Source organism: Papaver somniferum, chromosome 3, assembly GCF_003573695.1.
Source record: "Papaver somniferum cultivar HN1 chromosome 3, ASM357369v1, whole genome shotgun sequence".
Taxonomy (NCBI): domain Eukaryota; kingdom Viridiplantae; phylum Streptophyta; class Magnoliopsida; order Ranunculales; family Papaveraceae; genus Papaver; species Papaver somniferum.
In genome coordinates, this window is record NC_039360.1 from 47,589,582 (window position 1) to 47,615,249 (window position 25,668).

The following is a 25,668-nucleotide window of genomic DNA, read 5'->3' on the forward strand; positions in this document are numbered from 1 at the left end:
TTTCAGTTTTTCTGTGTCCCATGTGTTGTTGTTTGTAATCAGGTGCTTGTATTTTGTTAATCATGTAGTCTCATTTGTGTATCTCTGCATAGGTGTATTTGTTCCTGGAATCCAAAGATCTCCCCATATGTCAATAGATTCTCCATTTCCGAGTTCCCAAAAGCAACCTCTTTTGATCTGGTCAATTACTGTTAGTAGTCCTTTCCAAATCCAACTGTCATTTACTTTTGGGGTACTGTTTATGTAAACAATATCCGTGTTTGGATAGTATTTCTCTTTGAGGATTGTGGCACAAAGAGAATCAGGCTTCTCTTTAAGCCTCCATCCCATCTTGGCAATCATTGCCAAGTTGAATTTTTTCATATCTTTTATTCCAAGCCCCCCTTCCTCTAAAGACTTATAAAAAGATTTCCACTTTTTAAGGTATACTCCTTTTTTTTCCATTTTCGTTTAAGCCTTTTTCGTTTTTTCCCCACCAATATTCTCTTTGCATATTAGTAATTGTATTGCATATCTTAACCTGGATCTTGAAACAGTTCATTTGGTAAGCATATAAAGATGTAGAGACATTTTTAATCATGGTTGTTTTCCCAGTCGTATTGAGGGTCGTTTTTCTCTAGCTGAGCAGTATATTCCTCATAACTTCAACCAATGGCTTAAAACAGACAATTTTTGATCTATTAGTAAATAAGGTTGACCGTAGATACTTATCATTTAGAGGGATTGCTTTGACCCCCATAATCTGTTTTACTCTTTGTTGTATGTTTGTTTCTGTTTTTGGGCTGAAAAAACGCCTGATTTTCTTAGGTTGATTAATTGACCTGAAGCAGCTCCAAAGTCAGTGAAAAGTTTAACAAGATTGTGACAAGTTTTGTCATTTACTTTGCAGAACAACAAATAGTCATCTGCGAAGAGTAAATGGTTGATGGTTGGAGCCTGATGAACTATTTTAATTCCTTTAGTTAAGCCTGAGTTTTCAGCATGTGTTATTTTTCTAGATAAAGCCTCCATACAGAACAAGGATAAGTAAGGGGAGATTGGATCTCCCTGACGCAAACCTCTCGAAGGTTTAAAGAACTTTGTTGGAGATCCATTCAGGAGGACTGAAAGCATTGTTGTAGAGATACACTGGTGTACAAGGTTACACCATTGATTGTTAAATCCCATTTTCTTCATTATTGAATTAAAAAATTCCATTCAACATGGTAAAAAGCCTTGGTCATGTCTATTTTAATTCCCATGAAACCTTTTTTCGATTTGATTTTTTCATTTTATGTATCAGTTCATGTGCTATCGTAATGTTTTCCGATATCTGCCTTCTTGGAATGAAGGCAGACTGGTATGGTGAAATTATTTTTCCAAGTAATCCTTTCATCCTACCTGCAATTACCTTTGAAATTATTTTATATGTTGTATTTGCTAGGGCTATAGGTATGAATTCAGAAGGTGTAATAGGGTTAAGAGTTTTAGGGATTAAGGTGATGAAAGAGGCATTCATCTCCTTAGAAATATTACTTGTTTCAAATAATGTTTGTACCATTTTGGTTATGTCAGGACCAATTATCTCCCAATTTTGTTGAAAAAATTGGGTGGAAACCCATATGATCCCGGGCTTTTGTCAGGTTCCATAGAGAAAAGGATTCTCTTTATCTCACTTTCCATAGGAGTACTACAGAGAGCATCATTATCCATACTTGTTATACAAGTGGTAATAAGGTCAATCATGTCTTGATCAATTTCCGGGTTTATAGAGGTAGCAATGTTCTGAAAATGTTTTATTATACAATGTGTTATTTCTTTTCTGATGTTTAACCAATCATTGTTTTCATCTCTTAAAGTTTCTATTATGTTTCTTTTATACCTTTGTTTAGCTTTGTTGTGAAAAATCTTAGAGCAATGTTTTCGTCTCTGCTCTTATCTTTCCAAAATTTCTCTTTAATTCCATACCAAGTTACAAGATCTTTTCTTAATTTAGCACAATCAGAAGCTTTATTTGGGTAATAGTCCTTTTGTTTATCATGTCAATCTCTTTTTTTATATTTGAACTACATATACCATAAGGTTTGGACCGGAAATACACTACTGCAGCAAGCACCATAAGGTCCACCATTGTTTGTCTACTGTTAGGGTCTGTTTGGTACAACTAAAATGGGAATGAAGTGTAGGGGATCTGTATGTAGTGGAAATATCACGCATTTGAACTACATATACCTTAAAATATTTAAGTTTTCAGAAAAATTCTATTTGATCTGCTCGGTCGCCATGCCATAAGCTTATTTCGTTTTATTTTTTTCTCGTCATCATGACATAAAAGTTTATTTCGTTGTATTTTTTCCTTTCTTTTTGTGATGTTCGTCTTTTATGTCAAGTTTTGTTTTGATAAGGTAGAATGTTGATTTTAGACTACACCTTTGTACATTAGCCTAGGATTTATGCTATTACAGGGGTTTGATACCCAACCTCTCCCCCATGGGAGGAAGCTTGAGAACTATCAGACTACTTGATGATTATCTTCTTCTATATCAAGTTTGTTCAAGCTCTTTCAAACATCTCCAGGGGGTTAGTCCACGAGTGAGTTGGGGGGAGTTTAATGTATTTTAGATCTTGGGGATTTTGAGGGAGTTTAAGAGAGTTTAGGGAGTTTGAGAGAGTTTTGTGTTTTGAGTGTATGGAGTTTGAGAGACTCTCCCAAAATCTCTACTCTTTTGAGAGATTCGGAGTGAGGCAAAAATACACTGTAAACTCCCTAGAACTCCCAAAAAAAACCCAACTCCCTAGCATTCTATTTTTTACCACTAACAGGGAGTTTAAGTGCTTCTTTCAAACTCCCCCACGACTACCAGGATTTTCTAGGGAGTTTGGAAGACTCTTCTAAACTCTCCCACGACTAACGGGGATTTTGAGAGACTCCTTCGAACTCCCCCACGACTAACAGGAAAAAACCCAACTCCCCCAACTCCCTTGAGGACTAACACCCTGCTCAAGTTGGTTTTGTTTACAACATCATATGATTACCATTCTTTTACTATATATGAAGTCACTACACTATCAAAGCGATTAAATATACTCCATCAATATTCAACGATGAGAAAATAGTTCTCAGAGCACCTTACTATATTCTAACTGTTTTCAACATTAAAATAAAATTTATACTTGTAGTATTTGTAGCATCAAACCCACTATTTCAAATAAAAAGAAAATTAAAGACATAATTGCACCTAATATTACCGAGGATTGTTCTTCAAAACAAGAAGTTATCATTTCCACCCAATACTATTGACGCCAATCACTTAAACTTTTCAGAAAATCCAGGAATGACAACCTATTCTAACCTGCAAAATTAAAAAAACATTTAATTTCACCCCATCCCCAACAAAATTAACAATAACAAGAGAAATCTTGTTAATTAATGTCGGTAGTCATTCCTGGATTTTCCTGATGACCTAGCTGATCACTTCCACAAGTTACACTATCAAGGCTCCCCGATGCTCATAGTATGATTACAAAGAATCATCATCATCATAATCACATATACCATTGTCACTGTTATTGCCACTTAAGGAAGTTGCGTACTCGTACCATCCGACCTCCTTGATTCATGTATGTATCATTCCCTCCGCACCATAATCTTTCTCACCTTTATCATCTTCCATATTATCTATTGTAATTTCTATTCACATCAAGACCATCAATATCTTTCCCATTAGATTCCACGCTCAATGCCGCTTGTATGGTTCTTTCATTAATCACTTGTGATTTTTTACAAGTGCAGAAAAGGCAACACTTGTTGAGAGGCATCATGGCTAGTCGGGGATTTTCAGTTAGGCTGCACCACCTTGTCCTTACCAAAAATTTGTATCCTTTCAATATCTTATATATCAATGTGGCTTTTCTCTCATTGCATAATACTAAGCATAACATACCCCTTCTCATTATCAATATAATATTCATTGATTGACTATTTCATTTATGAGATTTTTCTAGCATTGTTCGCAAGATTTTGTGCATTGGCTTGAAAACCATCATAAATATTCGAAAACAATTGGTGAGACTCATTCTTTATAATTTGCTTACGATTTAGTGACCAAAAGTAAAATAAAAAATGTTTCATCGGTTGGTGGTGAGATGCCATCCCTCAAACAAGTTGTAGATGGAGACACTTTCCACTTCCTGTCATTTTCCTAAGATCAAATTACGGTCTCCCCAATTTCAAACCATTATAATTTATCATACAACCCAAAATTCTCTCGTCTCTTCATACTTCCAAAACAAAAATATTTCACAACTTAGTCATCCTCTTTTATTCTCTCATAATATACCTAGTTTTAAGACTTTTATATTTGAGGATGAACCTGTATGGTCTTCCCTGTTAAAATTTAGTCTTCACGTACATTGTCAATTTCATGTCACATGTGAATCCAATGGATACTCGTTTCATATTCTGATAACCCTTTAAAAGTTCATCCTCATCACTCATTTCAAATATACTACTTACCTGACCACCTATTATATTATTTCGATTTCGATTGATATATCTCTGCACATCTACCAACTTATTTATATTACAAGGGACGGTGGTGTTTTTCCTCTTGGACATGTATCTATATTTTGGGTACATAAAGAAGGGTACAAGTTAACGGAAGGTTTTATTTTACTCGTGGACGGGGATCTATGGTATATTTTTCTCTTTGGACATAGATCTACATTTTGGGGACATAAATAAAGGTTCAGGTTGAGTCGCTTACTCCAACACTAGTCTCACACTTGCATTACTCGACTTAATATCTTCACATTCAAATCCTAATTTCTAATAAAAATGTATTCTCCAATCTACTTCATGTTGTCACAATTATGTTGATTTTCTCTGATTTAGATTTCCTTTATTTCTCTCTCAGGAGAGTACAGATAAACCATGCATAGAAACCATGAAAATTAACATGATATTTCGGTTAGAAGACCCAAAATATTAAAGAAATTGGGTTCGAGCCTAATTTAATTAAGTTATTCGATACTCTTATTGCCTGAGCAGATTCTTACACCCAAATAATTATGTGATACTTCTCTTAGATTTGCATTCTTAGTATTGGTTTCCTCTGTAAATTCATTTTGATTAACATATTTTTCTCGATAACAGATTGATCATCTATTTTAAGAGTATGTGAACTTAGCAAGCATTAGGCTAATGCGCAAATGGTAAGATGTGATTTGATTACTTTATAATTAATGATTTCCTTTCACTTGATTGTTTGGTTGAAATCTTCCTTTTTATTTAAGAAAATTAATGCAAATGTTTGTTGGTCTTGGAAGCATTACTGTGGCAGGAAATTTGATTATCAATATTGTGTTTAAAAAATTCGGTGATATTCGACAGGATTTATATTTTTTATCTTTCAAAGATAGGAAACCATGATATGCTGCAGGTGGCGTTGAGGTGGTCCAGAGAAGCCACTCTAGGTAATAACACGTTTTATTACTGAAATTTTAACCATGTGTTCCTTATTGAAATGACGACAGTACCAAGTACACCACAACCTTTTCGTATCAACATACTGAGAAGGAGTACACTATTAAAATTTTCATTCGGAAACCTGTATGGACAAAGCCTAATACAAAGTAAAGACCCTTGAATAAGATTGTATATATTTTCTTCATTTCCTTCTGCAATCAGTTATACGTATAAATCAAAGGTCTGTATACCTGATTTTGTAGAAGATCAATCTAATATGAACCCGAACTTTATAAAATCCGAATTCTAACAAACACGAGACTTTTTATTGAAAAAGTGGGGGTCTAACAACCACACCCAATATTTCGTTTAGGCAATTTGTATGGACTAACTCCAATATACTTCAAAGAGAATCAACTAGACAGTCAGACTCAACCAAGAAAAATACATCCAAGAGTTATATGTCTATTTCTCAATGTAATCAGCAAATTAAACATATAAAAAACCGCGAGCCTGATTATTATGAGAAACAACTTGAACGGTAGCAAAGACCAATGTTCAAGTGTCAATCAATTTATATCAACAACCAAAGGTTGGATTATCTAATTGATTGAACTACGCACAACCTGTGATATTTCAATTATATAGAAAATATAATGTGGAAAAGAAATAACACAGACACCAGAACTTTTGATAACGAGGAAACTGAAATGTAGAACAACCCCGGGACCTAGTACAGATTTGAACACCACACTGTATTAATCCGCTACAGACTCTAGCATACTACAAGTTAACTTTGCACTGGAATGTAGTTGATCCCTAACCAATCTCACACTGATTAAGGTACAGTCGTGTTCCTTACGTCTCTGGATCCCAGCAGGACTCTACGCACTTGATTCCCTTAGCTGATCTCACCCACAACTAAGAGTTGCTACGACCTGAAGACGAAGACTTGATAAACAAACCTTTCTCACACAAAAAAGTGTATTGAATAGATAAATATCTCTCCCGCATAAATACCTACGAGTTTTTGTTATGTCTTTTGATAAATCAAGGTGAGCAGGAACCAATTGATACACTAGACTCATATTCCCGAAGAACAACCTAGTAATATCCATCACCTCACAATGATCTTAATTGTCTGGAAGCGGAACAAGATATTGTGGAATCACAAACGATGAGACGAAGATGTTTGTGACTACTTTTTATCTTACCTATCGGACTCTAGCAAATCTTAGAGAAGATAGTACTCAATACGATAGAACAAAGTGAGATCAGAACGCGCAACTACAGAGAAAATAGTTGGGTCTGGATTCAGAATCCCAATGAAGTCTTAAGTCGTTAACCTATAATGGTTTTAGAAAAACCTAGGTTAAAGGAAAAAGGACTCTAGTCGCAACTACTATCACACACGAGGTGTGGGGATTAGGTTTCCCAGTTGCTAGAGTTATCTCTTATATGGTCTTCAAATCAGGGTTTGCAATCATTGTTACCTTGGTAACAAAGCATTCAATATTCACTGTTAGATGAAAACCTGATTAGATTCAAGCTAATATCTTTCAACTGTTAGATCGAACTTAGCTTGTTACACACAAATGAAATGTGACTTCATTTAGATATGGGTAACCGTACCTAAACGTATACACCTTGTTGGCTCAACAATAGTTAACCAAAGTTATCCATATGAACACTTTCATATCAACCTTGTTCATCTTAATCATAACTAGTTCAAATGACTCAAATGAAACTAGTTTTAGAGTTATTCAATTGTTTATATTCTCATAGAAGTATACAAGACACAATTGAAGCAAAATCGATTTTGATTCATTCGAATCAATTTATGAACATTATAGCCACAGTTTGCAATATTTTGTAAATGTTTTTGTTCATGAACAAACCGATTTTAGAACTTAACCCACTCAAGTATGCAAACGGGTACGCATACCTAAGTAGCCGAACTTGGTATGGGTTCGCCAATATGCGAACGGGTACGTATGATGTCATTCAGGACCAAACCCAATTGAATTCCCGGACTTGAACTGTTAAGCCGGTACGCATATGGGTATGCATACTAAGTTCTCAGACTTCAACTATTAAACTAGTACGCATACGGGTATGCATACTATGGTTCCCGGACTTGGAATAACTTGCAGCAGTTAGCATACAAGTACGCATAATGTGCTATATCCTATCAATGGTTAATCGTTCTAAACTCCATTTTAATCATTGAAACATTCTTAGAAGAAGGGAATAACTGTCTCACACAAACTATTAGCTTCAAAGCAATTTTCAAGTGATCAATAGATCAATACGAAACATTTCGAGTCTACATCAAATGACTGTCTCACATAAATCATGTAAGATGTTACTAGGCGATTTTCACATGATCATCTTTTGACTTGCGTCAAGAATAAAAATGAACTTGGTTAAAGCGAAAGCTTACTAACACATATTTCGAGAAATATGTAAGCGAGTTAAACTCAGTTCGAAATATCAATTATGTATAAAGTAAAGTCTATATAGCTATACGACTTCTTTTTCAATAGAAGATAAAATAGAAATAGACTTCTGAGTGATAGATGCGTTCAAGTCTCCACATACCTTTTGTTGATGAAGTTCCACAAGCTTCCCTTAGTAGTTCTTCATCTCAATCGATGAACGCCGTGAAGTCTAAAACTCAACTACACATATTATTCTAATCCGAGACATAGCTATAAGTAGACTAGAAATCAAGACTTATAGTTTTGGAAATTAAACTTGACAAACAAGCATGAGATAGCAACGCTTGTGAGTTCAATCGAGTAGTGCTCTAACAATCTCCCCCTTTGTCAATTTTAGTAACAAAACTATCAATACATATGGATTACAAAATAAATAAACTTTGTAGCTTCTCATCAAAATGCTTAATTTTCTTGGTTCTTTAACATTACTCGAAATCTTCGTCACTTCCAAGTACTCCAGTGATTCTGAACGTGTTCAACTCAGCATCATAGTTGTTGAAGATCCGTAGCCGTAATAATAAGAAAACAATTATTCTCAATCATTATAATACAGTGGCATAGTATTATTACACAGCATCAAAGTCCAATTGTATCACAACTTTGATGATAATACTACGGTGATATGTATAACTCCCCCTTAGTCAATACTCCATATCACAATGAAAACCACTCCCCCTTACATAATGATCCGTAAACCATATGTATTTGTAATGTAAACTACACAATAATTCTCCCCCTTTTTGTCAATATAAATTGGCAAAGGTACGAAAACTAGTGGGATCATAATGAAATTCTCATAGAGATACTTCATGACTAAAAGAGAACATATCAACTTTGTTTCGATGATTTCACATAGTTGAAACTTAGTATATTCATCAAGGAGTTTATAAAGATACAAGAAAACTCCTACAATATTCCAAAGCCGCATTCCCTACAAAGATTTGGCAATTGAGCACAAGTTCAATTAAGAACTCTCCCCCATAAAATGTCATTCCCGAAAGAACAAGAAGAGTGACCTTACTTTTTCAAGAAAAGAGGGATTTATTTGGACATTAAAAAATCACATGAAACATGAATTTGTATCTAGAAAACTCAATTAAATTAACCACAAGAGAACCCATTATTAATTTAATCGGAAATGCTCAACATAAGAAAACTTACGGAGCCATACAATACTTTCACATAGAAGTGGATCAGGGAAACATCAATACTGCAGAATATTCAAAGATTCATTCTATTCTTCATAAATATTTTCATAACGACACAATAGACTTAATCTTTGACATCAAAAGTTTATTCTATTTTTCATCAATATTTGCATAATGACATAATAGACTTAACTTTTGACATATATGGGACAATCATATTTCACAGACGTAAACACACATATCCTATAACAATTTTTGCAATATAAGAAACCAATAAAGATTAATACTACAAAAACATCTTCGAAATAAACTTTAGAATTTAAATAAATAAATCTAAAAACATTGCAAGATGAAAATCGTTGGCAATAGCAATGTGTAATCACAATATAGGTTATTCCAAACCCTAGTTATCCTTCTTAAACACAAGAATAAATTCTCATAAGAAGTTTCCTAGACATTATCTAAGCAAGAAACAAAAATCATTTCACTTAAATTGAAGACTCTTCTCATATTCCCTATAATCATCAAGCTCGTCTTCGATTAGATCAATCCTGGACTCGAGATTATCCATCTCGTCCTCAAGTCTTTTGGTTGAAGATTCGAGTACACTCTTCAAAGCACGTACTTGTTCTAAGACAAGATTAATAGTTAATGAGAATTTTTCAAAATGAGATTGAAAAGGCGAGGGTACCCAAATATACCTCAAGCTAAAACTTTTCCTACCTGTAAGTCCTTTCTCCGAAAGTGATTGTATATGGACTGAGTCGAGACAATGCAACTAAACGGTTCACACTTCGTGTGATCGTCTACGGATACGAGATCGAGACAATACAACAACGAAGTATGTTTACTTGATAAAAGGTGCGGACGTAACCAAACACAATAGGATTGCTTATCAAGTAAATATGAATTAACTTTTGTGTAATTTACTTTAATTATAATAAAACAATTATAATGCGGAAAATAAAAGTAAATGACACAACAAGATTTTGTTAACGAGGAAACACCAAATGCAGAAAAACCCCGGGATCTTATCCAGGATTGAATACTCTCAGGATTAAGCCGCTACACAAAATTAAACCAACTTTGTATAGTTGAGACCAAACAACTAAACTTATAGTTCACCTAGTTCCGTTTGTATTCCCACGCCTCCAACTTATGAATAAGTCACGTACTTGCAACAATTCCTTTGGTTCGTATTCCAAACAGTAAAGGAACAACAAATTTGTTTGGTAGCAACTCTCTTCAACCAAGTCACGTGAGTTCGACAAAGGCTCTTCTGTTTATCTCGAATAAACTCCTTCGTCAGGTTCTTAGATCTATCTTATGTTCAACTACCAAAGGTAATTGTTAAGATTTTGCAATCAATACTTTTAATCACAAAGAATTGTATTGATGCCGATCTACACAACTAATCAATCTAAACTATCACAAGGATAAACCGATTATAGTTGGATCCTCTTATACCGAAACAAGTATTGTGCACACCAAAGATTATGAACCCCAAATCAGAAATCTTCAATATCTTCTTTGTCTTCAAATCTTCTTAGATCTTCAATATACACCTACACACAACAACTTGAATCTCTTGTAATCAATCACGCACAGAACAGAGTCTGTTAACAATGGATTATCACAAGATCGTCTTTAGAACTTAAAACAGTTTAAAGATCCATGTCGAAACTTCAATCTAGTTTGAGTGAATCTTATATCAGAAGAGAAGATTATCAAGCATAAACAAACCAGGTGCAATCAAAGTTCAACCACCGTTAGTCAATCAAATCAATCGAAAACACAAGATAAACCGCAATTATCTAGTTTCCCACCAACGGTACTAATAGATCTTCTCAATCCCAAAGAATACTTTAAACTGAGCGGCCGTAAGAGATTTCTCCTAATTAGGTTACTCTCCTCTCCGAATAGGCGGCTACACCAGTAACAACACAATCGAGGAAGTTTGCTGTCACGAAGGATTAGATTACTAGAATTGCTAACTTCAAGTATTTATAGACAAGGAAGTTTGGACACCAAGGAATTTCCAAAACTGAAAATATTCTCAATATATGCAATATATTCCAAATTCGGTTTCCATAATTCCTGGAAATGCTCTGTCCAAAATATTGACCGAAAATCTCTTTGGAAAATCTCCAACTAGTAAATGCACATTACTAATTCTCATTTTTCTAAAATAAAATTAAAAACCTTAAAGAAAATATTCTTAACTTATTTATCTTTCGATCCTGGGATTTTCTTCCTTTAGCTATTTAGGAATAACTTTGAACAATAAAAGATAAACATTACAGCACATGTTCAAAGTATGTCGACATCCTTACTTTGTAAGTCCTCTTTCATACTTACAACCTTGAAACCGATTTGCCACACTTCCAAACAAGTTTAGAATGGGTTTACCTGACTTTCAAGAACTATGTGATTGATCAAGAACACTCAATCACAAATCATGGGTTTAACGGTTCTACCAAAACAAGTTTCGGTTCTACCTCCATGTGAGTACTGTGCATTGTCACACTAGCTTTCCAAAATTCGGTTGACTAGGTACTAGGATCGGTTCCCCATATATATATGGTATCTAACTTATATTTGTTGGATATGTCCATAGGATTGGTTTCCCTTTGCCTAAAAACGTGTTGCACATGTCCATAGGATTGGTTCCCCTTTCTGCTACAAACTTGATGCACCTCATACAAGGATCGATTCCCCTTTGTGATGTGTTGCACCTCTTACTAGGATCAGTTCCCCTTTACCCAGATTCGGTCATACACAAATCACAAACTCGATCATACCATCTCAGGTGATTACTTAAGATCGATTTCACTAATAAAAGTCATACCAATACATAAGTCATGCCTTTGTGAATAGTTTTACCAAGAACACAAAAAAGTCATGAGCGGTTATACTAAATCACACATACTGGTTGTTCACAAGATATGCAATGAATAACAATACCAATAACGCCTGGCAATTTCCTTTTCGATTCATAAACAAGTTTATGAACTTACTTCCTTAAAACACATGTAGAACATTGTTTCCTAGGATGAAATCCTCACCTCATACCCATACATAATCACAGTAGCATTTAAACGATTATGTCGATGTATTATCTACAAAATTTAATGGTTAAGCAATAAACTTCATATTATATTCCTTAATACTATGTCTATCTAGAGTGTTCATGCTTCGCAGTTTTGTTTTCAATATGCACGACTTGAAAGATACGTTAGGGAATGAAACAGTTCAAGTTAAATATCACTAACCTCAAGTGGAAGGATGATGTTGTCGTTGTAGCTTCTTACTTCTTCACTTATTCAAGTCTTCGCAATACTTGTAATGTCTCATATCCTAATACTTTCAAGCTAACCTATACGACGTTGACTCTAGTACATAATCAAGCAACTCTTAAAATGAGTTTTGATTCACTAAAATATGACAACCAAACTTGACATACCAACGCTTGGTGGGTTCAACCGAGCTATGCTCTAACAATCTCCCCTTTTGTTAATTTTAGTGACAAAACCCTTACAATCATATGGATAAACAAATTACAAAAATTCATTACACATACGCTTGATTCCCGAATTCAACGGCACAATAACCTGTATACATTCAATCCTTAAATGCCGTTGTTGACATTATAATAACAAAGCTAATACTCCCCCTAAAGGTGAGATAGGTAGATTTTATCAATCCGCACATCTTTGTTATACCAATTAATATGATATGCTACCCCCCCTTAGTCTACGCTTTCACTCTTTTGTTAGATAATCGTTTAAGCACAAATGTTCTTTTCCTTTAGTGATACCAATCAATATAAAATCAATGCCAGTATCACTTGTTTACTCTATATTTTTCTCCCCGTTTTTGTCACAAAATGACAAAAAAACGAAAAAATAAAGGACAAATCAAAAAAAATCTTACAAATCTCAAGATAAACTTGCAAACCTATGGAGTTAAGCACGAGGGTTCCACACACCATTTTTGATAACCAATACCAAAACCGAAACTACAAAGTAATTTTTTTTTTATATGTTATCAAGGAAATAATTGTCCGAAGCAATTTTCCCAATTTAATTTAGCAAACCAAAAAACAACTAAGCACCTTAGTCACTTTGCTAAACCGATTGCACAAATACAACCGCTTCGTTCGATAAGACCAAAATAAAGATAACTCTATTTTTGTCATCATGTTCTAATTATCCATATAACTTAGACCTTTAAATTATAAACAAGACAAGTACTAGGTTAGTTAACTAGCATTTATTGTTAAGGCATTCGATTAGACTTGAAACCAAAACCTCCACTTTATAAGTCTAACTAAGATAAATTTAGTTTCTCTTATCCGAAATCGAATTGGAGTAAACAATCCATCTCGTTAACTTTTTCTTTCGTTAAGCCATAAACAATTCATACAAACTAAATAAATCAACTTGCATAATTATTCACCTCAACGGGAAGCAATTGAAACAAAATAAACATTATAGCACCGCAATTGCACCGAAATTTTGTAAGCCTAAACAATTGATACCACACAATAAAGCAAGATAAAAATATTTTTTCTTAACCAGAAACAATTGAATCACACACACATCCATACACACATAATGGAATAAAACATCAATTATACCGAAATTTATTTAAGCAAAAGCAATAAATATATGAAATAATATCAGGCTTTTCTTAAACATGAAAACAATTAACTAACAAGGTTGTTACCTCAAATTTTGCATCCTCTTCTCCAATATGTTTGCATCTTCTTCCAGGGAGAATTGATATAGAAATATCATTATGTTGTCATTCTTATAAAAAACAAAAGAATAACAACAACCAACCTTTACCAGAGAAAGGTTGAAAACCGGTTTTTAACTATTGCAAGCAAAAGTTGAAAACCACCGAAACACATACGCTTTTATGCTAAACCAAAACCGATTCAACATATTGTGACTTTTTCATATACTATTTCTATTAGAACCCCTCATGATCCTTTGATAAAGCCTACCAACATGGGCTAGAACTTAATCCTGCTAAATCAAAAAGTCACCCAAGCCATAAGGGTTCACAACATTATGAGATCGAATATTAAGGTCATGAAAACCGAAAACATACACCTCATAAATCAATTTGCAATACACCATAAATATTCAACATGAAATCAAGTATTTCAAATACCTCTATCTTGTAGGGAATTGAATTGCGAAAACAACGCAAAAAGAATGAGGTCATTCCGAGTTCGGACAAAGAAGTTATGGGCAAAACAGTTTTACACCTCTTCGTATGGGGACCTCTCACTAGGATCGGTTCCCCATATTGCACCTATCACTAGGATCGGTACCCCAAGTGTTACTTGTGACAGATCATAACACTAAACTATTTTTGATATAACTTTTGCATACGATGTCCGAGTTCAGTGATTTTTGGCTCATGTTAACCGTAAAAACAAGAGCTACACGTATATGAGTAGATATCAACATCATAAACTCACAATTACCGTTTCTATCAAAACCTCAAATATAGATAGAGAAAGTATGAGTATATAAGAAAAGAAATCTCCTAAAGATGTTAATTAGTCATATAATAACCGAGAGATCATGTGCTCAGTTTTTGATGTGCTTTCTCACATTTCAAAAGATTGAGCACTAAGGTGAGCATGCACATTCTGACACAACTAGGTTGTGCTAAGTTGAGCCTTGTCTCGTTTATCACGAGTGACTAAGATAAAATCATCATTCTTGACCTCTTGCTTAGTTTGTTTTCTCTTGTTCCATATCTTGTTTTTCTTATTTGACTTGTGATGAAGAGTGTCATTATCACAACATCCACTAGTACAAGAGAATTCAAACATGATGTCTTTCTTTAGTCTTTCAATAAAACTCTTGTAATTATTGTCACCAACAATCAACAGCTGAGAGTCATTCTTGTGACTAACATTTGGTCCCTTCTTGGCTATGGAGGACTTTGGGACCCATTTAGAGTTGGGTTTCATATGAGCAACTTTCTCCTTCATACCATTAGGATCATTGTCCTTTTGAATATTTCGCGAAACACCCTTTCTCCAATTTGGAACATCAGATCTTTTCTTTGCATTTACAAAGTTATCTCTCTTTCTATATTCGGGTCTTTTATGAGATGACCTTGTCGAGCGATATTCAAAATTTGAACTATCATTATAATAATTCTTTTGCCTAAACTTAGGACGATAATGATCTGAGTTCTTATGAGGAGAAAACTTAGTCAATTCGTTTGATACAAAAGAAAGTGCATCTTGCATCTTACGAACTTTGCATCCCCATTGCAAGTGTCCTTTATTACCAGAATAATAACAATGCTTAGTATAAATATACGAAGTATGAGTTTTGACGTTACCTTTTTGTGGATTCTCTTGCAATGGAGCTCGACGAGTTTTCTTCTTCTTCTTGTCTTTGTTCAACGTTGTTGCCTTCTTGACATTAGCAGAAAGGCCTTCTTTGATTACTGCCGGTTGAACACTATTTTTAGGCTTGACAAACTTTTCTTCTTTACAAGAAATATGAGAATCTTTGTCATCAGTGGAAGCCTCTGGTTAAGAATAATTTTTAGCTTTAACAAATTTTACCTCTTTGCTAATATTTGAAGCATCTATTCCCTTATAGCCCAGTCCTCGTGTATCACGATGGTTTCTACTTGCTTCTAACATTGAGGTTAAATTGTTTGAGCTAACATTGAACTTTTTAAGGTCCAATTTTTTTTTTCCAACATCTTGATTTTATCAAGAGCACCAGCTAGATCATCCTTAAGGTGTTTTTCTCGTGAGAGATATACACCTTCTTTCTCTTCAAAACTCTCTGGTTGAGAATTAACCCTTGCTTCAGATTCAGCAAGTTTCTTTTTCGAAAAAAAGAGATCTCTTCGAAGATTTTCACATTCTAATTTCTTAGAATTTAGCTTGTATGTACGATCTTTAAGAAGATAATCACTGGTGCGGAAACCAATATAATATCCTTGGAAAACCTTCCTCAGTTTCTTGTTCTCACGACAAAGAGGAGTCATAAAACCAATAAAATCCAAAGTTCTCAGTTTTTCATTTTTCAAGGGATCCATCAGTTTAGAGTATTCTAAGATATCCTCTTCTACTTCTTGTTCAAAATCCGAGTCATCATCATCGGAAATTTCATCTAACCCTTCTTGTAGACGTATTTTCCAGTCGTCATCGGTTTCTACATTATTAACAAGATTAACTTGTCTAGTAGAATCTCTAGTGATGATATCTTCAGATATTGATACATAGATGACATCATAAAGTGTTAATTCAAAACTCTTGATACCTTGTTTTATGTTAACTGAATCGGTCATGGATTCAATTTCTTATAGGTTGGATCGCACCAAACACAGATTGTTAGATCTTTTCGTGTTTGCCTGCTCTGATACCAATTGAAAAGTCGAGGGTACCCAAATATACCTCAAGCTAAAACTTTTTCTACATATAAGTCCTTTCTCCGAAAGTGATTGTCTATGGACTGAGTCGAGACAATGCAACTAAACGGTTCACACTTCGTGTGATCGTCTACGGATACGAGATCGAGACAATACAACAACGAAGTATGTTTACTTGATAAAAGGTGCGGACGTAACCAAACACAATAGGATTGCTTATCAAGTAAATATGAATTAACTTTTGTGTAATTTACTTTAATTATAATAAAACAATTATAATGCGGAAAATAAAAGTAAATGACACAACAAGATTTTGTTAACGAGGAAACACCAAATGCAGAAAAACCCCGGGATCTTATCCAGGATTGAATACTCTCAGGATTAAGCCGCTACACAAAATTAAACCAACTTTGTATAGTTGAGACCAAACAACTAAACTTATAGTTCACCTAGTTCCGTTTGTATTCCCACGCCTCCAACTTATGAATAAGTCACGTACTTGCAACAATTCCTTTGGTTCGTATTCCAAACAGTAAAGGAACAACAAATTTGTTTGGTAGCAACTCTCTTCAACCAAGTCACGTGAGTTCGACAAAGGCTCTTCTGTTTATCTCGAATAAACTCCTTCGTCAGGTTCTTAGATCTATCTTATGTTCAACTACCAAAGGTAATTGTTAAGATTTTGCAATCAATACTTTTAATCACAAAGAATTGTATTGATGCCGATCTACACAACTAATCAATCTAAACTATCACAAGGATAAACCGATTATAGTTGGATCCTCTTATACCGAAACAAGTATTGTGCACACCAAAGATTATGAACCCCAAATCAGAAATCTTCAATATCTTCTTTGTCTTCAAATCTTCTTAGATCTTCAATATACACCTACACACAACAACTTGAATCTCTTGTAATCAATCACGCACAGAACAGAGTCTGTTAACAATGGATTATCACAAGATAGTCTTTAGAACTTAAAACAGTTTAAAGATCCATGTCGAAACTTCAATCTAGTTTGAGTGAATCTTATATCAGAGGAGAAGATTCTCAAGCATAAACAAACTAGGTGAAATCAAAGTTCAACCACCGTTAGTCAATCAAATCAATCGAAAACACAAGATAAACCGCAATTATCTAGTTTCCCACCAACGGTACTAATAGAGCTTCTCAATCCCATTGAAGACTTTAAACTGAGCGGCCGTAAGAGATTTCGCCTAATTAGGTTACTCTCCTCTCCGAATAGGCGGCTACACCAGTAACAACACAACCAAGGAAGTTTGATGTCACGAAGGATTAGTTTACTAGAATTGCTAACTTCAAGTATTTATAGACAAGGAAGTTTGGACACCAAGGAATTTCCAAAACCGAAAATATTCTCAAGATATGCAATATATTCCAAATTCGGTTTCCAGAATTCCTGGAAATGCTCTGTCCAAATATTGAACGAAAATCTCTTTGGAAAATCTCCAACTAGTAAATGCACATTACTAATTCTCATTTTCCTAAAATAAAATTAAAAACCTTAAAGAAAAGATTCTTAACTTATTTATCTTTTGATCCTGGGATTTTCTTCCTTTATCTGTTAAGAAATAACTTTGAACAATAAAAGATAAACATTACAGAACATATTCAAAGTACGTCAACATTCTTACTTTCTAAGTCCTCTTTCATACTTACAACCTTGAAACCGATTTGCCACACTTCCAAACAAGTTTAGAATGGGTTCATCTGACTTTCAAGAACTATGTGATTGATTAAGAACACTCAATCACAAATCATGGGTTTAACGGCTCTACCAAAACAAGTTTCGGTTCTACCTCCATGTGAGTATTGTGCATAGTCACACTAACTTTCAAAAATTCGGTTGACTAGGTACTAGGATCGGTTCCCCACATATATATGGTATCTAACTTATATGTGTTGCACATGTCCATAGGATCGATTCCCCTTTGTGATGTGTTGCACGTCTTACTAGGATTGGTTCCCCTTTACCCAGATTCGGTCATACACAAATCACAAACTCGATCATACCATCTCAGGTGATTACTTAAGATCGGTTTCACTAATAAAAGTCATACCAATATATAAGTCATGCCTTTGTGAATAGTTTTACCAAGAACACAAACAAGTCATGAGCGGTTACACTAAATCACACATATTGGTTGTTCACAAGATATGCAATGAATAACAATACCAATAACGCCTGACGATTTCCTTTTCGATTCATAAACAAGTTTATGAACTTACTTCCTTAAAACACATGTACCTCATATCCATACATAATCACAATAGCATTTAAACGATTATGTCGATGTTTTATCTATAAAGTTTAATGGTTAAGCAATAAACTTCATATTGTATTCCTTAATGCTATGTCTATTGAGAGTGTTCATGCTTCGCAGTTTTGTTTTCAATATGCACGACTTGAAAGATACGTTAGGGAATGAAAAAGTTCAAGTCAAATATCACTAACCTCAAGTGGAAGGATGATACTGTCGTTGTAGCTTCCTACTTCTTCACTTCTTCAAGTCTTCGCAATACTTGTAATGTCTCATATCCTAATACTTTCAATATAACCTATACGAAGATGACTCTAGTACATAATCAAGTGACTCTTAAAATGAGTTTTGATTCACTAAAATATGACAACCAAACTTGACATATCAACGCTTGGTGGGTTCAACCGAGCTATGCTCTAACAGAGATACAATAGTATTCACATCAGAAGAGGAATCATGTTTTTCTTGACACATCTCATTATCGGAGGAACCAAAACAAAATTTCTTAGAGGGAAAAAGAACAGTCCAGACATCATCTTCTTTACTGGAAATACTTTATGATGACATGATAGAGAAAGTGAAATGCTTGCTTAGAGGAAATAAGTCTTCCAACTTATAAAGAAGAAGATATAAAACAAATTCCTAAATAAGACCTTTCACCAAAACCCTACCATATTTTTGGATATCCAAAAGAGCTTTATTAGGAAAACCGTTTGAGCACAGAAACGGTTCTCGACTTCGGATAATACAATTCCAGAAAAAGGAATAAAGAATAAAGATAAGACAGAAAATAACAGAAATTTATTCACACCCCTCTTTAAGATTATAGTCCTTGTTCAAGGGAAGACAAGAACAATTTTAGAACCTATTACAGATTGTTATTTCTCCCATCAAATACAGGATCGGGTGGATTCTTATGAGAAGAGGACGATTTTGTTATTCCTTATTTCTGATATCTCTTTATAGGAAAAAGATCACGAGTAGACGTCTACTTTTCCTGCAATGTTCCGAAAGCCTTGTTTATCGATTTTCGTAAACTATGAATGGTTTTGACAATCTCTTTCGAAAGTGATATAGATTTCTTATGAGATTTTCTTTTCTCCTTCTGATAACATGAATTATTGGAAGGAGATTTCTCAAGAACCTTTGTGCACACCATCTCTGGATGATCCTGGTTTTTATACAAGGGACACAATTGGTTTGTTGTGCCATTGTATTTAATGTCTTCCTCATTACAAGAGAGATTTGAGTAAGACATGATTTCAGGAGTAGTATGCTGATTTATTTTAAGAGAGTTTATCGAAGTTGATCAGTTCTTCTTCTTGGAATCACGATTGGGAGAAGTCTCTTTCTCTTGTCTTAACTTTTTCAGTTGATTCTCCAGATTTTCAATGCTTTTAATCCATGATTCCTTCTCCAGTTGAAACATACTCTTTACTTAGTACAAATCTTTGGTTAAAAGATCAATTTTGTTTTCGGGGAAGATAAATTGTTTATCATGGAACAATCAGAGTTGTTCGAGGAACAAGCGTGACAATCAACAAATTAGGTGAGAGAACATTCACAGGTTTCTTCCTCAGGACAGTAGTCAAGGGTTGCCATCCATGCTTTGGTTAACTCACTAACCTCCTTATTAGAATGACCAGAACACATGGAATAAGTTTCATTGTCATAGTTCTTGTGAACTTTTATATCCTTTTCATTGATTGAAGAATTTCTTTAACTGTTGTACAAACAGTGAAAGAGTTGAATTAAAGCAATTCTCATCCTTTGTATCAATCAATTCAAAACAACGAGACTTTACTTCAGATGTAGTAACAGGATTACAAGACATACAAAGTTTTTCTCTTCTACTCAGTTCAAGATAAAAAATCTTTAGCTTTCCAACAAGTGTATTTCTGAAAAGAGTATTAAGGTTATTTCCTTCAACGATGGCATGCTTCTTAGAATCGTATTTGGCTGGCAACAATCTGAGAATTTTCATCACAATGTCCTTTTCAGGAATAGTCTTACCCAATGCAAAAGATGCATTAACAATTTCAGACACTTTGTGATCAAACTCATCAAATGAATCTTCATCAGCCATACAAAGGTTTTCCCAATCAGAATTTAGGTTTTGAAGCCTAGCTTCTTTCTCAGAGGAATTTCCTTAAAATACAGTTTCTAGGATATCCCAGGCTTCTTTACACTTAGTGCACGTAGTCACATGATGCTGAAGATCTGGGGTAATGGCATGGATGATAGCATTTAATCCATCAGAATTTTGCTTTGCAGCAAGAATCGAGACATTGGTATAAGTAGACTAGAAATCAAGACTTATAGTTTTAGCAACTAAACTTGACAAACAATCTTGAGATAGCAACGCTTGCGAGTTCGACCGAGCAGTGCTCTAATAATCAGAACTGATATTTTCAATGATTTCTAGTGGACCAACCTTTCGAGGACCCAATTTATTGTAGGTACCATCTAAAAAATATTCTTTAGTAAGCATTTTCCAAACAAAATCACCAACGTACTTCATACAAAAACATGGCGACGATGTTGATCTGCAACGGACTTATACTTCGTAGATGAGGCAACCAAGTTCTGGGGAGTAGCACCGTGAATCTCTTGGATACTTTGAACTAATGCATCAGTAATAGTATGCACTTGCTCCAAGTCAGGAACAAGGGCAAGATCAAGGCAGCGCAAGGGTTAAACCCATGTATCACCTGGAAAGGACCAAATACTGTGCTCTTATGAGTAGACGTGTTGTAAGAAAATTCATCTTGGAATAAATATTGGTCCCATTATTTAATATGTGAACTAATCATTTTACGAAGAGACTTACCAAGAGAACGATTCACAACCTCAGTCGGCCATACGTTTGAGGATGATATGTGCTACTAAAATTTAAATTTGTATGTAGTAACTTCCACCAACATATCCAGAAATAACTTAAGAATTTGGAATCGCGGGCCAAAAAAATAGTTTCCGGAAGACCATGAAACCGATAAACGTATCTGAAAAATAAAAGAGCCACATTTACTGCATCTGTAGTCTTCTTGCAAGCTATAAATGAGTCATTTTTGAAAATCTATCAACTAAATTAGATAGAGAAGATCTCCAAAATTCAGTGATCCACTGCCGAACTTATTCCAATTCCAACAGTTCGGACTCGGATCGTAGGGATCGCCGGATTACTTCTTATCAACAGATACTCGGTCTATCAATATCGATTCGATTTGAGATCTCTTATTAAATTTCTCATTGAATGAGCATTCTCAATATTATGCCTTGAAGAGGAATTAAACCTCCACTCTCTTCAGTACGAGATTTTGAGTCTCGCATGTCTACCATTTCACCATCAAGGCATCTTGAAAGTGAATCGTATTCCATAAATATGATATCTATCTAGTATGATGTATGAGAATATATGACAAGGGTGGAGTGTTGAGTTCGACTACAACGAAAACCAAATCAATTTTTTGTTTAGTTCGAGGAAAAACCACAACACAATCCATGATAATGTCAGTCCATGTCTTGGAAGCACTTGGTAAAGGCATATATAAACCGTCATTTGTCGCAGACCCCTTGGAATCTTGGAAAATATGATAGTGAGTGACAAAACATTGAACCTCTTTAAATAATTTCGGCCAAAAATATGCAGCTAAAATAAAGAATATATTTTTAAGCTCAAAATCTCCCTTACCATGTAATTCCTGAATGTCATTCAGGTGCCAACTAAATTCAGATACACACAATCGTGTGCCCTTGAAGAGGAACTCATTAAGAAAAATGAACTGGGATCTTTTTCCCGCTTCGATAGTGTCTAAAATAAGAGAGAAGAATGATCATCTCAATATAATTATGAAAAAGAATGAAATCCCGTTACCTAGATACAAAGAGAGGTTAGAAGACTTCTTCGAAGATTTAATCCGTCTGACAGGTTTGAACGCCAGCCTTATGTTTAAGAACAAAGTAAAACTCTTGCATATAGTTAGGCCACTTTACTTGACGAGCATTCATCTTGTCTTTATTTCCAATGTGTTTGAGACTGTCCTGATCTATAAACAACATAGATTCCAAATGAATTAAATAATGGCACCAACACTTAATTGTTTAAATGATAACATAAAATTTGAACTCATAAAAACTATAGCTACGCTTAGCTTCATTTAACTTTTCACTGAAAAACGCGTCTGGTTTGCTAGATTGACTTAACACAGCCCCAACACCTAGCTTAGAAGCATCAGTTCGAACCTCAAATTGTAACGAAAAATTGGGTAGTGATAAGATAACAGTTGAACACAATTTCTTCTTAAGCAATTGAAGCTTGCAGTAACGGAGTCGATCCAAGAAAACTTAGCATTCTTTATACAATCGATGATTGCAGCTGTGATAGTACTAAAATGGGGAATAATCTTATATTAAATAAAGGAAATCCATGAAAACTTTCTAGCCTCATGTAACGTATGAGGGCACCTTGTTCACATACCCAGCCTCGTTTATCTCATTTGCACGCGCTTCTCTTAAGCATAGGGGGATCTTGTTATAATCTCTAACTTAACTCGTTCCTCAACCTATTATACACACTGACTTCGAACAAAAGGAACTTAATCTTACTTATAAAACCTTATTCCCCTAGCACCCTGCTGCAATAGAGTGATCAGTACCAGACCTATTTTCAGGGGAAGCGAAGTAAACCAATCCCTTCATTCGATCATGGAAATAACCATACATGTCCTACAACTACCACAACCATTCCTTCCTAGGGACATTTATCTTAAAACTGAAGGCGTTTACCTGTGCTCTCCAAAGAGGTGCTTTGGATCAGGAGTAACTATTACACTAGTGAGAGGGATCAATGGGAAGGTGCTCTCCAAAGAGGTGCTTTGGTTCAGGAGTAACTATTACACTAGTGAGAGGGATCAATGGGAAGGACAACGGAAAGAGCAATGCCTACTTATTCGTCATGGTAGACCAAGTATGAATAACCTCAACTTTATAATCATCCACTGAAATATTATCCTTGGAACTGACATATCCAAGAAGCAAAATGCGATCCATATAAAATACACACTTCTTATTATCGATGAGAAGCCAAGTAGGTCATATAAATCATTACGTCATCGAAATAAACGATAAAAAACTTATCCAAAAATGGTTTCAAAACATCGTTCATCACCCACATAAGATTCCAAGGAGCATTGAAGAGATTGAACGACATTATCAACCATTCATAAAGTGGTTTTCTAGTCTATTTTTTTTTCACTCATCACCCGGACGAATACAAATTCGATGAAATCCACTTCGCAAATCCATTTTTTTAAAAACCGTAGCACCATGCAACCGATGCAATAAATCATCCAAATGATGAATAGGAAAACGATACTTTATCGTAATTCTATTAGTAGCACGACTATCCACGCGCATGCGCCCGAGTACCATCTTTCTTAGGAATTAGCAAAGTAGAAGTTTAACTCGTTTCAAGGTCCTACTTGGGGAGCTTGGAGCAATGAGCTCGGGCTTGGAACTCGCTTAAACTCGGCCAAATACTCGGATGAATTTTATAGAATCTTATTCCTAATTAAAATCAAAATTTTAACATTATCATGTATTGATTTAGCGACACCAATACAATTAAAATTATATATAATATACATTACATTAAAGTAAATCAAGAAAAAAAATCGGCTTAAAACCGACCTTGGAGATCTATTCAATCGCTCAGACTCGAATTCAGTTTGGAATCAGAAATAACCAAGGTTATTTAGCGAGTGCCGCTTGGAATTCAGACTTGGAGACCTTGTTAAACTACTCTGAATGATTAAATCCGGGACATCATAGGGATTTAAACACTCCCTAATAAGATCTTTGTCCAATAGTTCCCCAATTTGACATTGGATTGCTCCCTAGGACTCATATGAGATTAGGAAGAACTGATCATGGTATCAATTCGATATTGGATAGCTCGAGAAGAAGGTAACCCATCTGGAAAGCCTGCGGGAAAAAATATCGACAAACTATATTTCAATAAACCTTAGATATATGAAGGAAATATCACTGCTGTTGAGTCCTCTCGCTAAATTCCAAAAAATAAAATTAACATACCAACCTCTAACATTTCAGTCTCAAATTAAATTACGCCAAGAAAGTAAGTTCGAAGCAAAGGCAGATATAATTTTCAAAACTTTCTTTTTTGTTGGGACTAGTGTGATGCGTGTCGAATTAAAAAGGAATGAATTAGTATATTTTTTACTGTTGTGATTTACCTCCCTGTCATATTTTCATGGTCTTCTTAACAATAGATGACAAACATCCAATACCCCAATATCACACCAAATACTATCTTGGTACAAAGACCCAATGAAATATTTCACAAGACAACATGTGGATATAGATTTTTCCGATCATTTACTAAGCCGGTAGAAGGAACAAGGATGAGGATGTTTTTCAGTTGGAAGCTTCAATTCACGGACTGCTTCTTCCAGCACGGCATGCCCACAACTAGCAGAGTCTATTATCATACGACAAATCTTGCCATCAATGGTACAAGTTGTCTGAAAGATATTCACTATCATCAATTTTTAGGGCTAGGAAAGAACAAAGAAGAACTATTAAGCACCCATCTTTATCTCCAGGAAAATATACTTCATTTAGCTCATCTGTTTTCTCCTTAACGCCAACGAAAGAATCATCCTTTACATCACCTTCTACCATAAGGATTTACCAGTTATACCGGCTTTGCGACAATCATTCGCAAAATGACCCGGATCACTATAATGATAACACTTAGGAGCCGTCTCACGGGAATATTAACACCATGTTGTGAAAGGTAAATATGAGGATGGCTAATTGTTGTAGTAGCATTTTTACCTGAGACTTT

General features: G+C 34.8%; 1 long non-coding RNA gene across 2 annotated transcripts; it reads right to left on the bottom strand.

Annotated features, from left to right (window-relative positions):
- Positions 1-21,079: 21,079 nt before the first annotated feature.
- Positions 21,080-23,739, bottom strand: LOC113361229. 2 transcript variants are annotated; one of them, XR_003365018.1, is made up of 4 exons: positions 23,586-23,739; positions 22,492-22,846; positions 21,631-21,802; positions 21,080-21,511 (listed from the first exon to the last, which is right to left on the bottom strand). It is a non-coding gene; the product is annotated as an uncharacterized LOC113361229 (long non-coding RNA). The 2 variants fall into 2 exon arrangements; XR_003365017.1 differs by having other exon boundaries at positions 22,492-23,739.
- Between the last annotated feature and the right edge of the window lie 1,929 nt (positions 23,740-25,668).